The sequence below is a fragment of the Gymnogyps californianus genome, chromosome 12 (assembly GCF_018139145.2).
Source record: "Gymnogyps californianus isolate 813 chromosome 12, ASM1813914v2, whole genome shotgun sequence".
NCBI classification, from domain to species: Eukaryota; Metazoa; Chordata; class Aves; order Accipitriformes; family Cathartidae; genus Gymnogyps; species Gymnogyps californianus.
Window position 1 is genome coordinate 11,459,003 of NC_059482.1, and position 13,106 is coordinate 11,472,108.

General features: G+C 45.4%; 1 protein-coding gene across 1 annotated transcript in view; it reads right to left on the reverse strand.

Annotated features, from left to right (window-relative positions):
- The window catches only part of CHST8 (carbohydrate sulfotransferase 8), a 189,918-nt gene extending 180,330 nt beyond the window's left edge, over positions 1-9,588 (reverse strand). Inside the window, exon 1 of the mRNA XM_050904059.1 lies at positions 9,527-9,588. The gene's annotated coding sequence lies outside the window, so the exon portion shown is untranslated. The remainder of the gene's footprint in view (positions 1-9,526) is intronic.
- Positions 9,589-13,106: the final 3,518 nt, after the last annotated feature.

Sequence of the window (13,106 nt, forward strand, 5' to 3'; positions counted from 1 at the left end):
CTGCACCTTTCTCAAAGTTGCTTTCCTTCAATAACTGTTAAAACAATCCGCAGTTACATACATAAGCTCAAACAATCGTACTTCTGAATAGCTATTTAACTGAAGGGAACTACCGTCATTCTAAAGATATATCTCTGTTACAATCTATAATGAATGTAATCTTCAAGGGGCAATAACTTCTCTCAATTACACAATTTTTCTGTTAAAAATGGCATATGTTACAATCTGGGTTGTCAGCTCCTCTGGCCATGGACACACACATTTCTCAGTAAAGCATCTTAGGCACCACCAGTATGCTATCAATAAGATCAGTAATAACGGTAAAACTTCTTTTTTTTAAATCACATGTTAACATAATCTTTCAAGTTATTTTTCCAATATAAATACATAGGGCACAACAGCTGTTTGGAGATCTCCAATTAGAGCTGTTTTGTGGCTGTCTCTACAGAAAATGCCTTTGGCTAATATAATTTAAACCTCTTCTGTAAATGCATTTCATGCTTTGAAGTTAGCTAATAATTTCTGTCATTTAAGAACAATGTTCTATGATTTGCTTCTATTAGTGAAAGCGAGAAAATGAGCACTCCCCTTGGCTCCCTGCTCCCCACCTGCCCGTGTGCTGGAGCGCTGGTGATCTGCTGCCCTTGATTTACCGAGAGCTGCCCTGCTGCTGTGATGTGGTGGGTGGGAAGGTGTCAAGGACTCCAGGATGGCATTTTTACAAAGAGCGCAGGCGGCTGGGCGAACTTCAGAGTTAGGTCCCAAGGTCACAGCCAGAATCGGGAAGGAGAACTATAAATTACAAAGCACTGGACTGCAGCCAAGCCCATGGGAAGCTGCATTTAGCGTATCATTCTCTAAGCAGCAGGATGAAACCTTAACTCCCTTTCAGACAGAATTTGAATGGAATTTGTTATAAGATTGAAATATCACCAACTGACTTTCCATGACAACTCAGAAATGGGTTGCAATTGCGGGGGATGCTCTTCCAACCAGCCCAAAATGATGATGAGGATGATGATAGAGCCCTATCAAATATTTATGAAAACCAGATGAATTTCTGTGCGAGCGACATGCTGATATTATAACAGAGACCTCAGATAAACTCCTGACATTAACCTAAGCTCAGATTTCTCCCAGTGTAAACCAAAGGTTGAACAACAAGCTGATTCTACTATTTTGAAGTAAAAATGCTGCAACGGAGGTTAATAGCAATGTAGTTAAATGCAGGTAAATGCAATGATTTATTACTTGTAGATACTATTACAGACTTGCCATCAGTGCTGTAGACCTCCTGTGTAAGGTGCAGAATTAGAAGAACTTTACATGAGCTATAGGCTCCTTGGGCAGTGGCTCCCGTGTGTTACGTGCATATACAATATCTAATGCTGTGGGGATATGCAGAGTCCTCCAGAAGTTGCAGCATACACAAAACAATATGGGCAGTGCTACTCCAAAGCATTAAAAAAATATAGTTTTTTATGAGAAAATGTTTAATTATTTTAAGGAAGCAAAAGTTACTTTAGGTTTTAAATGTTGAAAAAATACAAAAAAAGAAATGATCAATGTAAATTTTCTGTATCATAAACGTAAAACCTCTGCATCTCGCTGTCGCACTGTTAACTCTGAGACCCGTATTTAAAGATGTGAGATAATACTATTGTTGGTCTCTGTGGGAAAAGGGGCAGCTTGAAAGCAAATCCCCTCCCCCTTGTCTCCAAAGGAAGAAAACTGGCATTACATGCTGAGATAGCTGCCATCCTTCCATCTTGGCACTAAGTTAGGTGATGGAAAGCAGTGAAGAGATGCTAGAGAGTTTGGGGAGGGCTGCATAAAGGCAGATGAGAGTAGTAATTTATTGGACAGCAGCTTCCTCAGATGGATTGTACAGCCGTAACTAATAAGTAGATGTGAACTATTTTGCTAGTAAGTTATAACTGATTCTTTAAAACACTGTCGTAGGGCTTTGCGACCAGAGAAGGTACTCTTAGCAAGAAACGCTACCAATGTGGCGTGGCTGATCTGAATAGCTATTGTGAAGAAAAGCCAGAAAAGTAATAAATTAGCTTCTGTAGTTGGAGAGTTGGTTTTTTGGATGTGAGTGTATTAAAGTATACTTTCAGGGAAAGCTGGAAGAAAGAATCTAAGTATTTGTAAAACATCGTAGAGATGGCAGGGAATGAACTTTCCCTAGAACTGGTGGATGTGGAAATCCGTGTTGGATGGACTAAGTTCTGGAGTGAGAGATGCAAGGCTGAAATAATACTTGGTCATGCTCTGTCTTATATCCCAATGCTGTGATAACCTCCAGATGAAAAGGTTTCGGTCACTGCAGATTAGGACAGGATTATCTCTTCTCTTACTTGAGAAACCAGGCAAATACATTTCTGCCGCAAGAAAGGAAGGGTGGCGTTCTGCAAGTACTCCTTTCTCTGAGCCTTTGGCATCTGCTAAAATGAAGAAAATAACTGCTTTTCTGAACTGCAACACAAAGAAGAGATTCACGGCATCCTCCCGTGTATGTGCCTGCAGATTCATAGGTTTTATTGACCAGGATGCTACTTTTACAATTTCTTCCTTTATTTCGTAGATCTTTTCACAAATGGATTTTGTGATCCCTAAGAAATGAGATGTCCATAGGTTTACAAAACAACAGTCTTTGGGGGTTTTTGCGAAATGAAAGAGCAACATGGTTTTTATTCCTTCTTATGCAGTAGTCTAACTTCTGATGCACCCTTTAGATTTCTGAATTTATTTTACTAATTCAGCTCATACTGATTTATGCTTGAAGCGGATCAAGCAGCTCATGCAAAAAAACCTCTGTTCAAGTATATTAAATAATTATTTATGTAACATCTTCCATTAAAGAACTTAAAAGCAACAGAAAATTTAATTGATCTTCTTTGAGCTAAGTAGTATCCCCATTTCAGGATATAAAAATGAAGGCATATTAAATCAAATATTCAAACATAGGTGCCTAAAGTTAGTCATCTAAATATACATGTCACCAGCTAACTACTGCTTTGATTCTCCCAGCTCAGAAGGGGATCATTTTTGCATTTGAGGGGCACACTGAATAGAACGAGAAACCAACATTTCTCAAACTATTTCTGTGCGGGTATTAAAGGGACCCAAATTTAAAAATCAGGATCTCCTGTGGCTTTGGCTCAAATCAGCAACTGTTAAAAAATAAAGCAACTTTTATTTAGCTCCTAGCTATAAGTGGACGTCAGATTGCAGGCATTCAAGTTTAAAAACCACTCGGAAAGTTTATGTAACTGATCCTGCCACCTTTGCCAACATGAGTAATTACTGCTCTCTCAATGAGTGTCATTTACTTACATTAACTGACTTTCATGAGGTTGGTTACTGTATGAATGGGGGTTGGAAGATCAGGCCCTAGGAGATTTTCTCATGGTCGTGCTGCTCTTTGGCAGCACTGAAGACAGAAATCAGCCCCCCTGCCTCCCTTCTGTCTTCATCACAGGCGCAACCTCCAGCCCCTTCTCCTGGAGCAAAGACTCGCACCTCTGAGTGAGTGAGGCTTCTATCTGATGAAGAGTGAAAGACCATTTATGGATGCTGTGATACACATTTCAAATTAAGTATTTTAAGGGAGGTGCAATAATTGTCAGGTCTGCATATTTAATGGACCTTGAGCTATAAACATGCTCAAAAAGCGCCTAGTTAATATCAGTTTGACAGTGAATTGGCACAGTGCTAAGCTCCGATGCATCAAATTAGCATCGATCCGCAAAATGTTACTGAAAGGTTTCTTAAATCTGCCAAGTTTTGAAATCAATTCAGGAGAAGAGGGCTTCTCCCCCCACCCACCTTTTTAAAAGTCCTTTCTAGTTCCCTACCAGGAGCCCAAGGGCATTCCTTCAGAAATGCTTTAGAAATGTTAATTCTTTTCAAACTTTGTTTTCCCACCCTCATTCCAGAGTGATCAATTCCTCTTAGGGTGTTTCTTCGATGTACAATTTAAAATCCTCTCCTGCTTGCTCTGGGTCGGGAGGAGCGGAGCTGTGACCACGTGGTGCCCAGCAGAGGTTCAGCTGGGCTCTGTGCAGATGATGCGTGCTTGATATTCTGGGATGCAGGTGCTCCGCCACCTCCAGCGGATGGCTAATAACTTCCAGGTGGGATTTGAAGGAACTGGCACTGCCCCATTACATTCCTCCATGGCTTCAGTCCTGGCAACCTCAACAGCTTCCTCTCTCCCTGCGTGATATTAATACAGCTGCACTGAGCGGACCCGACTATGCTGGAACACCCTCAATAAACAGGAAAGCTGGCACGCTCTGCTCTCTGAAGGGTTCATGACTCCGCTGCAGTTTCAGCTCCGTCTGCCAGCGCTGGGGTTTGTTAACCGCCCTGGCAGCCTGCAAAGCCACTCTGCTCTGGGGTGCGCTGCCAGGGGACTGGCGGAGGCTGGACGACAGTCTGCCATGAAGGGGAAGAGTTTGAATGAGGCTTACGCTGCTGGAGGAGGCTCGTCCTGGTTGGTATTAGCTCACTTTGCTTGTATTTTGCTCTATGGATTTTCAGTAACTATGATAGAAGAGCATACATTGAAACAAAAGAATTAAGATATAACGGTGACATTTTTCTCCAGAATTTTTATCTTTGTCTAAGCAGGGATACAAATGGTAGGGTAAGGTTCCAGAGTCTAATCACAGAGCTTTCCTTGAAAATGTGCTGTAGCAGCTATTGAAATGTTTTGCCAGCAAAAGTCATGTAACAGCACCTGTGAGAGAGGCTTGTGACATTGTTTTTTATCCCCTGAAAGAATGGAAATTAGGTGGCTTTCGGAAGAAAGCCATTGAATGGGCTGTTTAATGGTTGCTTACTATTAGGGATGCATGCTGTGGCATGGTTACCATGAGGTGGCACATGCCAGCAGCTAGTGGCTCCAAAAGTGGCACTGCCAGACCTGGAAGGTTGTCCCCAGCATGGCAGGTGGTGTGCTGCAACAGCGTCCCCCCTTGTTCCAACCCTTTTCAGCCATCCTCACGCTCTGCTCCTCACCAATGGGGTCGTGCTGCAAAAACAGGGCCCTGCTGTCCCCTGACGTGCTCTTCTCACGGCATGTGCTCCACCGCTGAAGCCACGGCTCCAGGTTTCAGTGGTGGCACTGGGAGTGGAGACTGCGCCTGCAGGATGTCTCCCTGCAGAGTGGCTTTTCCAGCTCCCATTGAACTGCCATGGTTGTGCCTCCCAGAGACGGAAAACTCCCATAAACATCCGTGGGACCTCATTTGTTTGTGGTTGTCCCCACCAGCTCCCACTCAGCATCAGAAACAGGAGGAGGCTGAAGGTGTTGCTCCTGTGGCTCAGCTGAAGCCAGGGAGAAATGTCGGCCGCTGTGTGATGACTAAGGCTCACATGCTTATTACTTCTATCAGTTAGAGCTCTTAATCACTTTGTGCTGTTTCATCCTATAACATGAATTCACTTCAAGCTGTGAAATTCACCATTTTTGCCATGACTAATTTGTGAAATCTGCCACCTTCCTTTGTGGTTCGCTTTGTGCCCTAGTTAGGCATCATCTGTCTGATTAGGGAAAGCTGCTATTTGTTTCTTGCAGTCGAGCCAATACAATTTCATTCCCCTCCTTTCACCTCTTTGCACTCAACTGTGATTTCATCGTCACTTTTGCCTTTTGATGCGACGGGGATGGAGCGGCGTGGAAGCCATCTTTGCCAGGGTTTGCAAGCAGTGAGTCCTGGCTTTCCTCCTCTACATAACGTGTGGGTAGGGCTCAATCTTGCATCGGTGGGACTCAACCTGAGGCTTTAACCCTGGCTTTGGTTAAAGCCGCTTAGTTCTATTATATTATGTTTACCATCTTACTACATTTCTCCCAGCCTGGTTGCTGCAATATTTTGGAAATCATTTCCCACCTGCCTTGCCAGTGCCTTGTTTCACGATACATTCATCTGTTGCTCTTTATATTGAACATTGCTGGCGTTACTAAATGCTATAAATGTACCCAGTATACCATAAAAAATACACAAGCAGCTGACTGGTCTTGCCTACAAGAAATACTATTAATCTTTCATTTTTCACATGCTCTGGGCAAGATCCAGAGGGTGCTCGAGGAACATCTCATAACTGAATCGGGTCCTAAATTCTGATTTTCTCACTGATTGGTTAACGTCTAAAAATATTTTCCCACACTCTTAATGTCTTAATTGTTCTTTGAAGACGTTGCCAGCTCATCCATCCTTTTACCCATAATTTACACCCTCTTACAAACCCAGTGAAATATTATTTTAGTTTCTGTCACTGAAATACAGTGATAAATGGTCTTCTTTTAAGATCAGTGGGAACAGTATAATGGATGTGCGGGAGAGCTTATTGACTTGCTCTTGCCAAAATGGAGTCTTGCCATGAAGTTCAGAGGGATCATGAGCTGCCCTGGATACTCCTCATGCTTCGAATAGTCCTTTTTAATGGTAAAGCTTATGGGTTTGTGCTACACAGAGTTTTATGAGGTAACGATAGGAGAGCAAAAGAAACCTTTCCTCCTAGCTCTACTCATTTTCACTATAACTTTCCTTTCCATCTCTCTCTTCTTGTGTTCTGCCTTTTTTTTACCAGTTTCACTCAGTCTAAGTTAATCACCTCCCTGTCTGAAACGCAATCATGTAAATAAGATCAGCAGCACCATTTCTATCAACAGATAAATAAATGGACAAATCTCAAGAATCCCTGACCGTAATTAATCCTTGATCAGAAACCTGGAGGAGGAGGTTCAGGAACATCCCAACTGCGCCTTCGTTACTTCGTCCAGCTATCGGAAAACCTACGGGCCTGATCCTGCTTCTGCTCATATGGTTGATAAAATTTCTTTGAATGACTCTGAGAGCAGGATTATGCCTGGTGCTCAGCACCCCATGCTCTTCTCTGTACCTACTGCGTTCAGCATGGGAGTCTTGCAGCTGTACTAGCCCAAGCTATTTACTTACCACCACTGTGGACTAATCAGATGGCAATAAAAGCTTTTACTGTGCCATCCTGTTTGTGATCAGCAGAAACATAAAAAGCATGTTAGCAAATTGATTTTTGGCATTAATTGTGAGCAAAGAGCATTATACTGAGTACAGATAGGGTTGGTTTTTTTTTTTCAGGCAGAAAAATTCTATTTTAGTATTTTAAAAGTGATTCTGGAAGATGCTGAGCTAAGCCCAAAGGACATACTTTTCAAATACCATAAGGCAAAGAGTAGTTACTGAATCTCCTCAGTCTTATTAGCTTACATAAACATAAAAATTTGAATAATGTTTAAAAAGCTAAATTCTCTAGATAATCCATAATCAGTAAATGTTCATTACTGAGATGTAGCAAATATGCATGAGATTTCCCCAGTGACATTTTGGTTACATGATTTAAAAGGCGTAGCAAAACCCTCCTCCACGTGGGGCCAGGGAGAAACTTCCGCAGGCTCCAAAGGTCACTTGGCCACAGCTCGGACCTTCCTGGTCCCCTTCAGGAGCGAGCAGGAGAAAATCAGAATTCACTGTCTCGTTTTACAGCTCTAGTGATTTATAAATAAATCATCCCCACATGATGATTGATGTCTCCATATAAATAATTAAGTCTTGACCTTATGTTATGACACCTGCTAAATTTTTTGGCACTTGAAACCAGCACTTAGGAGAGATCCTTGGCACCAGATAAATAAAGGTGGGACTAGATTCGAGGGGAAGGGGGAGCCAGGTTTTTGTTTACCCCCATTTTGTTGTGTTTGATTCCATCAGCTAATTGATGATGATGATTATTAATCTCCATTGCCATCTACTCTATGGATTTAATTCCTGCCTGTGATTGCTGTTGGAAAGTTTGCTCCGTTAGAAGCAGACTTTGATTAGATTTCCAGTAGCCACAGTTTCCCAGAGCTCCCCCAAATCGCTGTGTGACCTACCCCAGGCACTTTACACCTATTTTTGTTTGCGATTTACTTTGCTCAGTGGCAGAGCTCCAGTAGCCCGGGTGACACTGTCATTCTGCTCAACCAGGCTAGGTAGCAGGTGTCAGCAAAAGTTTAATTTGGAAGCTCATGAATTCAAAAGAAGAGCTTAACGGTTATCCCCAACACAGAGAGCTGCTGTGGCCTGCTCCTGGAAAAGAGAAAATCCCGGGGACATGAAAGGAACTGATGAGATGCCAGGCATCTGACAAAATGAAATCTTCTCAGGATAAACTGGGGATAGCTTTCTCATCAAATGGTGAGCATCATTAATAAACAAAATGGATTTAGCGACTGCATTTCCGATTTTCACTTCTGAGACCGTTCAGGTTTACCATTCATCCTCCCTCACTGGTACTGTATATGCAGCCTATTCTCTGAAGAGCTGCAACTTTTAAATCTTGCAATAAAATACAAGCATTTCAGGGTAAAAGTAACATAAAAAAATAAGCATCTCTGGGTTTTTTTAAGCATGTTAATCTGCACACAACACAAGTCAGCTACAGACAGAAAGCAACATTATAATACAATTATAATAAGGGGCTTTCCTAACCCCTCAAAAAGCTTTAAAAAATAACCACGCAGCTACGACTGGCTATCACATTGTTCCTGGCTCCTTCCACAGCCAACACTGGGGAATCCCAGATGTCAGCAAGGTGCCTGGGCTGTCCAGTCGCCCATCACTAGGACGCTGGTGCTAACGCACTTGTACAAAATTATTCTTTGCTGTATGTTTGCCGTGTTTTGAATATGTACGTTCTTAAGGGTCGAGTGAGATGTAAGGTGGCATTGCAAGGTCTGAGTTGCCAGTATCACCGGGCAGGGGCAGGGGAACGCGGGACTTGCCAAGAGGCGCACCTACGGGAGAACAGCGCCTAAAGCAAACCCCTGTTTCCCTACAGATCAACTCCAGAAATGAGAAAGTGCCTTAACACCCCCTCCTGCTTGTACATAGATTGAACTCCGGGTGAACTGGATTTCCAGTCTAGGGCGATGCCGGCATTTATCAACAACTTTGCTTTGGATCCCATTATTTTCGTTACAGAAACCCAAGCCAGACCCGTACCCGCGAGCAGTCAGCCCGGCTGAGACGCCGGCTCCATCCCTCACCTGAAGTTGGGGTCCCGGTGCCGGCGCCCCCCGAAGCCCCGTGCCCGAGTGGGGCTGGGCCGGCCCCGCCCGGCTGCGGAGGGAGCGGAGCGGGGTGGGGGGGGACGCGCCGCAGCCCCGGGGCAACCCGCACCGCACCCGGCCCCGAGCGCGGCACCTGCCCCTCCACCCCCCCAATTACCGGCACTGTTAATTACGGCGCCGCCCGCTCGCCCCGCCGCCGCGGGCCAGGAGGGCAGCCCCGAGGTGAGAGGGTCGCGCCGCGCCGCGCGCCGCCAGGGGACGGACACAGGACGAGGGGCGCCAGCGCGGCCCCGCCGCAAGTTTGGGTACTTTCCCGAAGTGGTGCGGGGAAAAGTTGGGGAGCGGCCGGGGGGCTGCGGGGGGGTACCGGGGGGCGCAGCCCTGCACGGGCCCGGGAAGGGGGAACTCGCCACTGACCTGCGCCGCGGCCGCGCCGCCTCCCCGCGCTCAGCGCATCCTCCGCGCCGCTCCCGCCCGCCGCTCTGCGCGCCGCAGCCGCGGCTCCGCGCCGGCGATGCTCGGCGCGGAGGAGAGAGCGAAGCGGGACGGCCCGCCCGGAGACGGGAGGCCGCCGCCCCCTCCCCGCCTCCCGCCCCCCTCCGCCGCCGCCGCCGCCGCGCCCCGGCCCCGCTCCCGCCGCGCTCGGCTCGGCGGCAGCGCGGCCCCCGCCCCGCCCCGCGCCCCGCCGCGCCCCGTTGCGCACCTCCGGGAGCAGGTGCGGCGGCCTCCGGCGGGGAGCGCAGCCCGGCCCTGCTGCGCCCTCGGCGCATCATCCCTCGCCGCGGCACGGGGAGAGCGCGGGCGGTGCCGCTGCCGGTGCCGCCGCCTTTCCAGGGGTGCCGTTCGCTTCTCAAGTTTGACACGTTTTCGCGGCGCCGGCCGCCCCCCCGGCCGCCTTCAAGGCTGCTGAATTATGCATTGTCTGAAGGGCAAATTACCGCCGTGCGGAACTGGGGGCTGCCGAAAGAAGTGTGTGTCTGTGTGCGTGTGTGTGTGTACGCACAGGCGCGCACACAGCTCCTGCTGGGAAGCTGCGTCGTGAGCTTGTGCCTGGGCGTCTCTGACCGAAATATCGCAACCCCCGAATGGGAAGTTGCGGGGGGGGGGGGGGGGGGAGGAAAGGCCCCAGGCAGGGCGCTGGGGGAAGCCTCTGCATCCCTGCTGCCGGGTGTCTCGTCGGAGGAGCGGGGCAGGGAGGCTCTTTTCATATTCTCGGTGTGGATACAAGTATCCTGCTGGGCATGTCCTCCTCCGGTCTGCAATTTAACAACGTTATTGAAAATACAGGTATTTTGAGACTAGTTGGGAAGATCGGTGGCCCACGCTTACTCCCAAAAGAACGTGGTTGTGAACACAAACCCCCAAGGGGAGAAACAGTAGAAGTAATTGGAAGAGAATTGAAGTGATGGTGCTCTCGAACAATAGATCGGAGCAGATGCACTGTAGCCAGGGCATGGTGGGGACCAAGGTGCCTTGTCTAGAGCCTGGGATGTGAACTATGGAGTAACTGCACAGAAGGTGCCTCTTGCACTCTCTGCTGGCTATTTTCTACCCTAAAATACCAAGAGGCTTTTCCTGCACAACCGTGCAGCAGAATAAACAGCCTAATAAGAGCAAAACCAGGGTATGGCTATAATCCCCAAGAATAGCCTCTGTGGCATGCCTGGCTATCACTAGGTGTAACGAAGTGGCCACTGGATGAAATCAAGAAACACCAGAGTTAGATGAAATGGTGCCCCCAGAGCCCGTGCATCAAGGAGGTACGCTGTGCTCTGCACCCACTCCTCAACTTGGGGAGCGGTGGGCCCCAGGAGCTGCCCTTTCTGCCAAGGAATTGTGGAGCTGAGCTTTGGCAGCCCGGAGGGAGCAGCAGTGACAGCGGGGCTTGCCGACAAACAAAGCCAGCTACGTTATGTTGACGTACCCGCCATCCATCCTTAATAAGACGTTGTGCACATACAGCGTTAAATGCGTGTCAAGATGGATCCTATCTACAACCCTCTGAGTAGTGCCAGGTGTGTCTTATAAATAAACTATGACATTTATCCTTTGACTAGATTAACAGAAATACATTATACTTAGTCTGCTCCCTAGCAATCAATTGTTCCAACTAAGTAGATGTTATTTATTAAAGTATTGATTAGGGACCCAATCCTGTAGTATTTAAGCAAGCCAGCTCTTTGCTGATGAATGGAATATTTGATTGAGAGTTTTGAGATCAGGCTTTATGTAATTCTATTGTCATAGGAAAAAAAAAAGTGCACGTGATACAGCTTTCCAGGGGGAGATGCATTCATGCCACTTGGAGTTCAAAGGAAGAATAACACACGTTCCTTACATGAAAACTGCTATCACTGCTTTACTTGAGCGCCTTCCGTCACATTCTTTGTGACGCAGGGCACATAGGCTTTAACAGCAAAAATAAATAAGTCTAACTGGGGAAAGTGCATTGAGCTACATACTATAAATGTAAAACATTCCTCGATGTCTGTTGCTATGGCAGGTGACCGGGGAGAATACTGTCCTCCGAGGGCCAACTCCTGTTCGTGTGGCATAAGGAAACTTTCCTGCTACATCCGTGGTGGCTGCTTTTGTGAGCGGGGTGAGCAGAATGTGGCGCTCTGTTCTTTATTCAGGTTGTGTTATGAAAAATGCTTTAAATGAATGACCTTGAAAACAAAGCCCAAATAAGAGTCCTGGCACTAGGTCCAAGTATAGTAAGTTCTCAGCCCCACTCCCTGTGGGACTCACAATTACGTTTTTCTTCAATTTTGTCTCTATTACTTGCAAAACATTATTGGAAATTTGAAAAATAAGGTATCTTAAAACAATGATTTCTGGGGTTTATTTTTGTATTTGGGAGGATTGTGGGTTTTTTTCCCTCGCGCCCCCCCCCCCCCCCCGTCTCCAATGGAACAGAAGGCAATGTGAATCCCTTTTGTTTACTTCTTTGTTTCTGCTCCTGACTGCTTAATGACACAAGCAGATATGTGTATGGCTCTGGCTGTAGTCTGGTGCTAGTTAGTGGCTATTACAAAGTTAGAAGGAAGAGGAACAATCAAAAAGCCTTGGTTTTGAGAGGGTAGAATGAAATAAGAGGACAGAATGGAAAAAAGATTTAAAATATTTATATAAGAAAAGAATATACTTGGTAAATGCGTACACTATAACAATAAAAGATTTTCATTCAGGTATTTATAGGAAATGAGATTTCTAATTATTTTGAGATTAAAACATGTTAAAGCAAATGCAATATTTACTGAAGGGAATCTTTTGTATTGTTAGTTGTACAGACTCATACACTCGGGGTGTAAAGAAACATCACAGCATATAATGTAGTATTGTTATTGTGATCCATGATACTAGTACTGTGCTTATAATCAGGATTGCTGGTTATCATACATTACAAATTGTCACTTAGAATCCTATATATAATCTCACTTTTAAAAATGGAAGTAATTGTTTACCTTTGTTTAGTCATAAGCAAAGAATGTTTGCTATGGAAGGCTGGAAAAAATTTGGGCGAGGGTGAAATGAATTGTAAAGTTGGTTTTGGTGCTTAGACACATGTAAAATATTTTTGGTGGAAAAGACTGGAAATTATTTATCTCAGTGATTTGGAGCCTGATATTTATAGCAATACTATCTGAATGCTTTAGAAAAAAGATTATTTCTGCCATCCTGCCAATTATTTGGGGGGAAAAAAAGCCAAAAATTTTTTATTGTATATTATAGGAAAGTTCATCTTATATTCAGTCTTTATTCATCTCTCAGAAAATAGCACAGAGAAAAATGAAGAGAACATATGGTGTCTTCTATCAGTCAGTCATCATTACTGCTTCTTCACACTATGTCATCACCCCACAAATAGCAAATGAGTGTGAATTTCTCCCTGCTGAAAGAGAAAAGAGAAAACTGGTTAGTGCAGCCAAGTAAAAAAAAAAAATTAAATACTACAATAGCATCAACTGGAAGATTATATAAAATATTAAAGACA